Source organism: Rhinopithecus bieti, unplaced genomic scaffold (assembly GCF_001698545.2).
Source record: "Rhinopithecus bieti isolate Rb0 unplaced genomic scaffold, ASM169854v2 scaffold_8675, whole genome shotgun sequence".
NCBI lineage: Eukaryota > Metazoa > Chordata > Mammalia > Primates > Cercopithecidae > Rhinopithecus > Rhinopithecus bieti.
This window is the reverse complement of record NW_016806447.1, coordinates 1,008,340-1,018,115: the sequence shown is the minus strand read 5'-3', so window position 1 is coordinate 1,018,115 and position 9,776 is coordinate 1,008,340. Positions and strand designations below refer to the sequence as shown.

Here is a 9,776-nt window from a genome sequence, read left to right as displayed (position 1 = left end):
GTATTGTTACATCAAACATCTTTGATGAAATCAAAATCTTAAAACTTCAGCATTTACGGCCGGGCGCGGTGGCTCAAGCCTGTAATCCCAGCACTTTGGGAGGCCGAGACGGGCGGATCACGAGGTCAGGAGATCGAGACCATCCTGGCTAACATGGTGAAACCCCGTCTCTACTAAAAAATACAAAAAACTAGCCGGGCGAGGTGGTGGGCGCCTGTAGTCCCAGCTACTCGGGAGGCTGAGGCAGGAGAATGGCGCAAACCTGGGAGGCGGAGCTTGCAGTGAGCTGAGATCCCGCCACTGCACTCCAGCCTGGGCGACAGAGCAAAACTCCGTCTCTTTTCCAGCAGAGCAGGGCGTTGTGGATCAAGAAAAAGTTGACAAATTTATGATTGAGCTGGATGGGACCGAGAATAAGTCCAAGTTTGGGGCCAATGCCATCCTGGGCGTGTCCTTGGCCGTGTGTAAGGCGGGAGCAGCTGAGAAGGGGGTCCCCCTGTACCGCCACATCGCAGATCTCGCTGGGAACCCTGACCTCATACTCCCAGTGCCAGCCTTCAATGTGATCAACGGGGGCTCCCACGCTGGAAACAAGCTGGCCATGCAGGAGTTCATGATTCTGCCTGTGGGAGCCAGCTCCTTCAAGGAAGCCATGCGCATTGGTGCTGAGGTCTACCACCACCTTAAGGGGGTCATCAAGGCCAAATATGGGAAGGATGCCACCAATGTGGGTGATGAAGGTGGCTTTGCACCCAACATCCTGGAGAACAATGAGGCCCTGGAGCTGCTGAAGACAGCCATCCAGGCAGCTGGTTACCCAGACAAGGTGGTGATCGGCATGGATGTGGCAGCATCTGAGTTCTATCGCAATGGGAAGTACGATCTTGACTTCAAGTCGCCTGATGATCCCGCACGGCACATCACTGGGGAGAAGCTCGGAGAGCTCTATAAGAGTTTTATCAAGAACTATCCTGTGGTCTCCATCGAGGACCCCTTTGACCAGGATGACTGGGCCACTTGGACCTCTTTCCTCTCGGGGGTGAACATCCAGATTGTGGGGGATGACCTGACAGTCACCAACCCCAAGAGGATTGCCCAGGCCGTTGAGAAGAAGGCCTGCAACTGTCTGCTGCTAAAGGTCAACCAGACTGGCTCGGTGACTGAATCAATCCAGGCGTGCAAACTGGCTCAGTCTAATGGCTGGGGGGTGATGGTGAGCCACCGCTCTGGGGAGACTGAGGACACATTCATTGCTGACCTTGTGGTGGGGCTCTGCACAGGACAGATCAAGACTGGCGCCCCCTGCCGCTCAGAGCGTCTGGCCAAATACAACCAACTCATGAGGATCGAGGAGGCTCTTGGGGACAAGGCAGTCTTTGCTGGACGCAAGTTCCGTAACCCGAAGGCCAAGTGAGAAGCTAGAGGCTCTAGGACTCCACTGGACAGACCCAGGTCTTCCAGACCTGCTTCCTGAAATAAACACTAGTGCCAACCAAAAAAAAAAAAAAAAAAAAAAAAAAAAAAAAAAACCCCCCCAAAAAAAAAAAAAAAAAAAAAAAAAAGAAAAACAAAAAAAAAACTTCAGCATTTACAATCAGATAAATGACAAATTTCAAAAAAAAATACTTTTAAATCCATAATTGCTCTTTGATAAATCATCTTATTCAGAGAATTGTAGAAATGAAGATAACAAAGCTATCAAAAAAACACTAAAGTACAGTTCATAACAAGGGTTAGAAGGGGACGGTAACTTGGAAATCTGTATTGGAAAATAATTCCCAAAGGTTAAAATAATCTATGGTAGTTATTTAAAAGGAGAAGTACAGAAATGAGAGCTCTGCGATTAGTCACAGGAAATCAAGAGATGTTGTTAGAAAAGTCAAACAAATACTATGTTTGCTCCTTAAAATTTGTGTAATTTCCAGGCTCTGTTTCCTAATAGTAAACTGTAGACAACAGTAGGTAACACTCCAGGTCGCTGCAAGGATTAAGAGAGATAATATATATTAAATCCTTAATACATTGTGTAATTCATGGTAGATACTTAACCTTCCTCTAATTTCCTTTCCTCCATACAATTGATTTTTACCCACTAAGTCATAGGATACATGGACCAGATTAGATTACAACACTCTCAGTTTAGAGTCACTTCAGCATCTCATTCAGAAAACAGCCTGAACCACACATTTATTTTAAAATTGTATTCTTTCAAGGAAATTGTTATTCGAGTTATTTTTACTTTGCAATGCATCTGTGTCTTTCTCAGTCAAAATATGAGTTTTCTGTGTGTGTGAATTTTTTAACATTTTGTGAAGATATTTTCTACAGATTGCTAAAAATGAATATTATTTTAATTAATGCATATGATATGTAAGGGCCGTTTGTATTCCTAATCACAGTGCAGATGAATATCTCTTGTCATGGGAATCAAAGAACTATTGCTTTGAGTTGTAATGAGTTGTTTATATGTTATGCAATGGTGCTGATTAGTGGCTTATTTTTTGAAGAAAACAACTTAAAATATGTATTTTGCATGACAGAGCAGAAGTTCGGCTTCTACATATCCACTTAATGTGACATTACCTTGCAATATTATACTTCATTTATTCATGAATTAATTTATTCATTCTGCACAGTCACCAGGATATTTATTGCCTATGAGCCTGTGCACAGTGCTTTGTTAGACATGGGTTCAAACATGTAACTAAACACTGTAGACAAATGCTATGTTACAGAAATTAAAGGAAGGTCATATATCTAGAACTTAGAGAGTGAGAGGGCTCTCGTTGGGAGATGAGGCAGGACTAGACCACACTGAGCCTGAAAGGTCATATTAAAGGTTTTAATTAAAGGTCATATTAAAGGTATTAATCCTAGAATAGTGAAAAAAAAAGAGAGGAAGAGAAGAGAAGTAATTAAATTTTCATTTTAAATTGCAACTCACTTGTTTCTAAAGGGGATAGTGGTGTGGTGAAAACCTGGAAGGATGGGAGGACAATAGTTAGGATGCTGTTAAAGTAAATATTTGGTCAGAAACAGAAATACATTGAACTAGGGTATCAGTAGCAGAGCTGGAGAAATGTACATAGATTTAAGCAATATTTATGATCTAAGATTGGCAAGACTTTAGGACAACATGGACATAGTTTAGAGAGCGAGGAGCTGTGTGGTAAGGTGAATAGAGATGTTAAATAGGATTTTCAGGTTTCTGGATTCCAAGACGGGATAGTGACATCATTCATTGTGATAAATAGAAAACACTTCAAGTGGATCATGTTAGGAAATAAAGCTATTTAGTGTAGTCTAATTTCTTTATTTGTCTTCTTTCCATACCTAAAGTTTGTAATACTTCGTTGCTTTTGTCATTTTTTTGGTAGATTTTCACCTTATTACAAAAGTAGTGCCTTTCATTGCTTTAAAATGGGGGAGGAAGAGAACTAAAGAAGATTTTAAAATCCTTCATTTTTTTTTATCAGCTTTAATAAAATACTTGTAACCAAAATATTGGCTAATATGGCATATGAATATTTTATTTTATTTGAGAATTAAATATTTATGCAAATAATCTGCATTTCAATCTAACTTATTGTAAAGTGTCTAAAGTGTAAGTTCAAGATTAAACTCAAATTTAAGATATAATTGCTAAAAGTCAGGAAAAAGTTTAAGTTAATAGTATGTCTTAGTTCAGACTACTAAAACAAAGTATCGTAGACTGAGTGGCTTATAAATGACAGAAATTTATCTCTTACAGTTCTGGGGGCTGGAAGTCCAAGGTCAGGGTGCTGCTAGCAGATTCCAATTCTAAGAACCATTTTCCAAGTTGCAGAAAGTCTTTCCCTTGTATCGTCACAAGGCAGAAGAAGAGGACAAGAGAGCTCTCTAGCATTTATTTTATAAGGGCACTAATTCCATTAATAAGGGCTCCACACTCATGATGTAATTACCTCCCAAAAGTCACATCTTTCAATGTCATCATATAGAAGGTTGATATTTCATTCAACACATGCATTAGGGTGAGCGGACACAAACACTCAGTCTATTGCGTCTTAAAGTTGGCTGATACTCATTACATTGGAATTTTCTAATCAATTGGAGCAAAGATGGATTAGAGCTTGTTGTGATTGTCTCACAAGAGTGATAACCTATTACGACACATGAAATTTTGTAGGTTATATAATAGAAGAATTTGCACTTTTGGATTTTATTTTGCAGACAAGATGTCTGTTAATATCCCACTGTTCAATTGCTCCAACTTTATTAGCTAATATTGATTTTTTCAAATACGATATGTTTATACTCAGTGATTCTTTAATAAAATAACAAAGTGTTTACTAGGGAAATGTGCTACATTTTGAATGAAGAAAATTCAGAGAAAAATAAGTACAGATAAATAAACAAAGTATATAATCAACTTTAGTCTGTTCAATGACTGGCCATAGTTTGAGTAATTTTATTGACCCATTAGCTTTGAATCAAGAAAGATTTAACAGAAGATTTATTCAGTGATAGGTACAATTTTTCAAAACACGGTGTTTACAATGGGTAAAATATGGTACCTTCAGAATTCTAGGCTTAGATTTATTTTTTTACTATATCTTATGAATGACTTAAAATACTGCCAACTTGCTAACAGGTACTCAGTTCTAGAAAGTGATAGCACAGTGGGGTAGACAGCTAAGTAGAATTTAAGATTTACTATTGATGTGCTAAGCAGTATTAATATTATTATGTTATTATTATTATTATTGTAATTTTTAGAGACTTGGTCTTGTTCTATTGCCCAGGCCGGAATGCAGTGGCACTACCATAGCTCACTGCAGCCTCAAACTCTTGGTTTCTAGTGATTCTCCTGCCTCAGCCTTCTGAGCAGCTGGGACTATAGCCGTACATCACTATACCTGGCTAATTTTTGTATTTTTGTAGAGATGGGGTCTCAGTGTGCTGCACAGGGTGGTCTCAAACTCCTGGCTTCAAATGATGCTCCTGCCTTGGCCTCCCAAAGCACCGTGAATACAGACATGAGCCACAGTGGCAGGCCATATTATTTTGTAAATGTTTTAATTAAAAGTTTCTTTAGAGACATTTTAGAATTTTAGGTGTTAATTCTGTTGAAGAAACAATATAAAGGCTTTAAACATTAGGGAGCTATTCATTTTTTACCCAGTCATCACATTTTGTTTTTTTTTTTAATTGAGCATCTATTCTCTGCCAAACTCTACTGGAAAGAAACACACATAGACACAAAAATAAGAGAGCTCCTAGCTTAAGAAAGCTTGTGGTCTAGTAGACAAAGCAGACAAACACTTAATTAATATGCTATTTATTAACTGCTCCTAGAGGAGTGTACAATAATTTATAGGAACTCCAAGCAGGTAACACAAAATTTAGCCTGGAAAGGAGGTTATATTAGTGGAAGTCTTTTCAGTTGCATATGATATAATTCCCACTCTAACTGGCAGCTAAAACTGGATTTATTTGCTCACATAGCTGAACAACTGCCCTATTTTTATTTGGAATTGAGTACAGAAAATTGCAGAGCAATAGGAGTAATGTTCCCCATTTTAGTAGACTGGGTCAAGCCTCTCTCATCTCAGTCTCTTTCAGCCCTGTTGAGAAGCAATTTTAGAGCCCAGAAGCAAGGGATGAAAAAGGCCAGGGGCGAGACATTCTTTTAATGATTCTAGGTCTAGGAGGCTGGGCTTGATTGTGTGCTGACTTGGTTGGTTGGGTCAAGAAACCTATTACAGTGGGAAGTCTCTTGGGGCAGTTCTCAAACGTAGCTGCAGATTAGAATCACTTCTGTAGTTCAAAAAATATGCCAAGAAATTAAGTCAAAATTTCTGGTGATGGGTTCTGGCATGAATATTTTAAAATGTTCTTTAGATGTGGAGAGGAAGAAAAAGGTTACATACCTATAAAGGAAGATGTATAGGTAAGATTGTGTAAAGAATAGTGAGCAAAACAAATGGCACTCTTGTGAATAGAACTCTCATCATCGCCTCTGCTCTAAGGCAAATGTTAGCATGAATGCTGGAGCAGCCCTGCATGACCAAAGGGAAGAGCATGAGAGATGGCATTCCCATGAGACATCTTCCAGAAATAATGTTTATTATTTTCTTTGGTTTTATCCCCAGTCTGATGTGGCCCAGGGGAAATAGCCATCACATTTTTATTTAATACGTGTGCTTGCCTCTGCTATAAAATTATACATTATTATAGGTAAATTATCTTATTCATCTTCATATTCCCAATGTCTAGATGGCACCATACTTGGTATATACAGGACACTCAGTAATGATAACTGGATTAATGAATCTAGTGATGTAGTACTACTGTCTCGAACTTTCCATATCTGGATTTAAAATCTGTAAAATTTTCTATTTGTAAAAATAGAAGCACTTATCAAAAACGTACTTCTATAAATATTTCTTCTTTAAGAGGTAGCAACTCAGAAGCAAGTTATAACTCAAGATTGATCCAGAAGATCTCTGGGAATAAAAGGAATAAAACTCACGTCTATGCTTATTCATTAAGAAAAAACCTCCAGCTCAATGAATGTTCTGTTGCATTTTAAAAAATTGGCCCTGTGATTATACCCTAGAGAAGAATAAACAGGAATTATGTCTTCTTATATAGTTTATATGTTCTGTTTAACCTTGTGTAGTTATATCAAGTAAAATGTATGAGATATAAACTATTGAAAACATCCATGAAAAATAAAAATTTCTGAAATATCAGCCAATTCGGAAAGGTCAAGTTTAAAATGTCATATTCACTGGACATTTGATGAGTTTTGTTTTTTGTTACATAGTATGATCTTTAAAATGGTCATTTTGATAGCAGGTCTAATATCAAGTGCATTTTTTTTCCTACTGAGTATTCCATGTCCTCTCTGGCAATAAAGGTTCTGGATCCCGGCAAGGGCGATTCTTTTGAGGACACATAAGGCAATTGCTTGTAATGCAGTTTACTTGTCCAAAGAGTTCTTGGCTCTGTAGTATTGACAATAACGGAAATGTATTTGGACATCCCAAACCCAGTCAAATATGACTAGGAAGACAATGAAAGGAACAGATGGATATCTTTACAGAGCAACAATTTCAGAGCCACACTTGGGGTCATGCCCATTTTTTTCTTTTTCCAGGAAATGTGAGAAAGGGAACAGATAAGGATCAGGGAGAAGGGCTTAAAGCTCTCTGTGGTGAAAAAATCTCTCTTTACGTTCTTGACAATTCTGAAAACTAAAATGCATATTATTTCAGGGTTATTATGCAAAGAATACTAAAATTTGAAACTAATGCTTTATGGATAATGTACCACGTTTAAAGACAAACTAGCTTTAGAGCATATGTTTTAGCACGTAAAGTCAAGTTCTTTATTATTAGCATGTATTTTCCTAGAAGACAAGAATAATTGAACTAAGATAAACTCTGTGTTAAGACTTCTTTTGAAGCATTCCAATGAGAATTCTGCTATGAGTCCTTCAATCTCTCCCTTTTTTTGTTCTCTTATTGTTCGTAATTAACTATACTTTCATTGCAAGGCAATTAAACTAGTACACTTGTATAACATGAGACTGATGAGAGAATTTCACTTGGACTGTAGAAAGTTTTCAGGGTAGCAAATATTACCATATTTCTTAGAGAATATTATTTTAAAATGCCTATTGAAAAAACATCACCTCTGAACTTTATTATTTGGAGAATAGGACTTTTTTTTTTTTTAATAAAAAAACAATAACCGGGGGGCATATGAATTTGGAGAAGGGCTAACAACATATTTAGAAATTGTTAGCATAATGATAATTTTAAGTTATTTGTTACATGAAAGGCATGATCCATGAGGTGGTATTAGATGTCACTTATATCAGCCCTGGATGGGTCATAACCACAAAAAAGTAGCGTTCTCATGTGGTAAAATATACACAATAGAAAATTTATCATTGTAACCATTTTAAGTGTACAATTCAGTGACATTTAGTACATTCACATTGTTGTGTGATCACCACTGTCCATCGTCAGAAATTTTTCATCATCCCAAACTGAAACTGCATACTCATTAAAAAATAATTACTCCCTTTCCCTAGCGTCTGATGACATGATTCTACTTTCTGTTTTTAGGAATCTGACTGTTCCAGGCACCTCTTATAAATAGAATCATACAATATTTGTGTTTTTGTGTATGACTTATTTCACTAAGTATATTGTTCTCAAGGCTCATTATTTTGTAGCAAATGTAAACATCCCACTCCTTTTAAGGCTGAATAGTATTTCATTGATTGTACATAGAAGATTTTGTTTATTCATTAATATTTCCACAAACATTTGTGGAATTCCACAAAAATTTTGGCTATTGTGAATAATGTTGCTATGAACATTGATGTACATATATCTTTTTGAACCCATGTTTTCATTTCTTTTGAGTATATAGTTAGAAGTGGAATTGCTGACTCATGGTAATTCTATGTTTACTTTTTGAGGAACTGCCATACTGTCTTCCACAACAACTGCAACGTTTTATATTACCACTAGCAATGCACAAAGGTCTTAATTTTTCCACATCCTCTCCAACATCTATTTCTGTTTTTTTTTTAATTAAATAGCCATCCTAATAGTATTTTTCTGTGATTGTGATTTGCATTTCCCTAATGACTAATGATGTTAAGCATCTTTTCCTGTTTTTACTGGCCATTCGTATATCTTTTTTAGATAAATGTCTATTAAAGTCCTTTGCTCAGTTTTAATTTGGTTGCTTTTTTTTGTTTTGTTTTTTGTTATTGAGTGGTAGGATTTCTTTATATATTCTGGATATTAATCCCCACCAGATAAATTATTTGCAACTATTTTGCCCATTCTGTGCCTTGCCTTTTTACTACCTCTTGCCTTTTTATCACTTTCCTTCCTTGGAGGCATGAATTGTTGCCTTGATCATCCAGATCTGTGATTATTAAGAATACCTGTGGCAACACCAACCCGAGCCCACAAACATCATGCTGATGAGCAAGGACTAGGGAAGAAGATGCTCAAGAAACATCCATGAAAACAACCAGGAGGGCTTTGAGAGAACGTGGAGCTGGAGTTCAGATCTTCCTTTCTGAAAAGCATGGGAAAACCTAGAAGGCTCTGTCTTAACATAAAAAGACCAGGGACTTTCTAGGGATTATAAGGTGAGGGATTGTAACCTTTCCAAGCTGAATCTGGGGACCTGAGAGGAAAATGATGTTAAAATCCAATGGTGCCAGAGATTAGAAGGGGAAGGAATGGGAATGGAGGGAGAATCATATTGCAAATGTTGAGGATAAATTACAGATGGAACAAGATAATCAGTTTACTGTACTATATCAGGCAGGGGATAATAGTGATGCTTGAACTAAAAGTGTGAATGAAGGTGAAGGAAAAGAAAAGCAATTTTAAATTCAGTTCCCCCGACATATTTCTTTCCTCAGGAATTAATCGAATGTTGGAGGGAAACCCTTGTGTGATTATTACTGCATTTACAAATATCTCCAAATATGAGCTTGGAGAAAACTGTTTTTATTCTTAAAAATTGAAATCTTCAAGGAAAATTGGCAGTGTCATATAGAAGAAAGCTCCCCTGGGTTCTACTCCCTGCATTATCAGACACAAACCAGTCCTTGGACTTGGAACCATAACTTCCTCTGCAACACAGTTTCTAAATCTTTAAGATAAGGGGTCTGACATCTATGATTTCTAATTTCCAGCTAAAATTCATGAGGTATATGCTATAGTTTCGACATTTGTTTCCTCCAAAACGGA

The 9,776-nt window shown here is 37.2% G+C and overlaps 1 pseudogene across 1 annotated transcript; it reads left to right on the top strand.

The window, feature by feature from the left end:
* The first annotated feature begins 360 nt into the window (after positions 1 to 360).
* LOC108532462 (beta-enolase pseudogene) lies at positions 361 to 1,529 on the top strand (annotated as a pseudogene). The gene has a single exon (XR_001886454.1). The product of XR_001886454.1 is annotated as a beta-enolase pseudogene (transcript).
* The last annotated feature ends 8,247 nt before the right edge of the window (positions 1,530 to 9,776 follow it).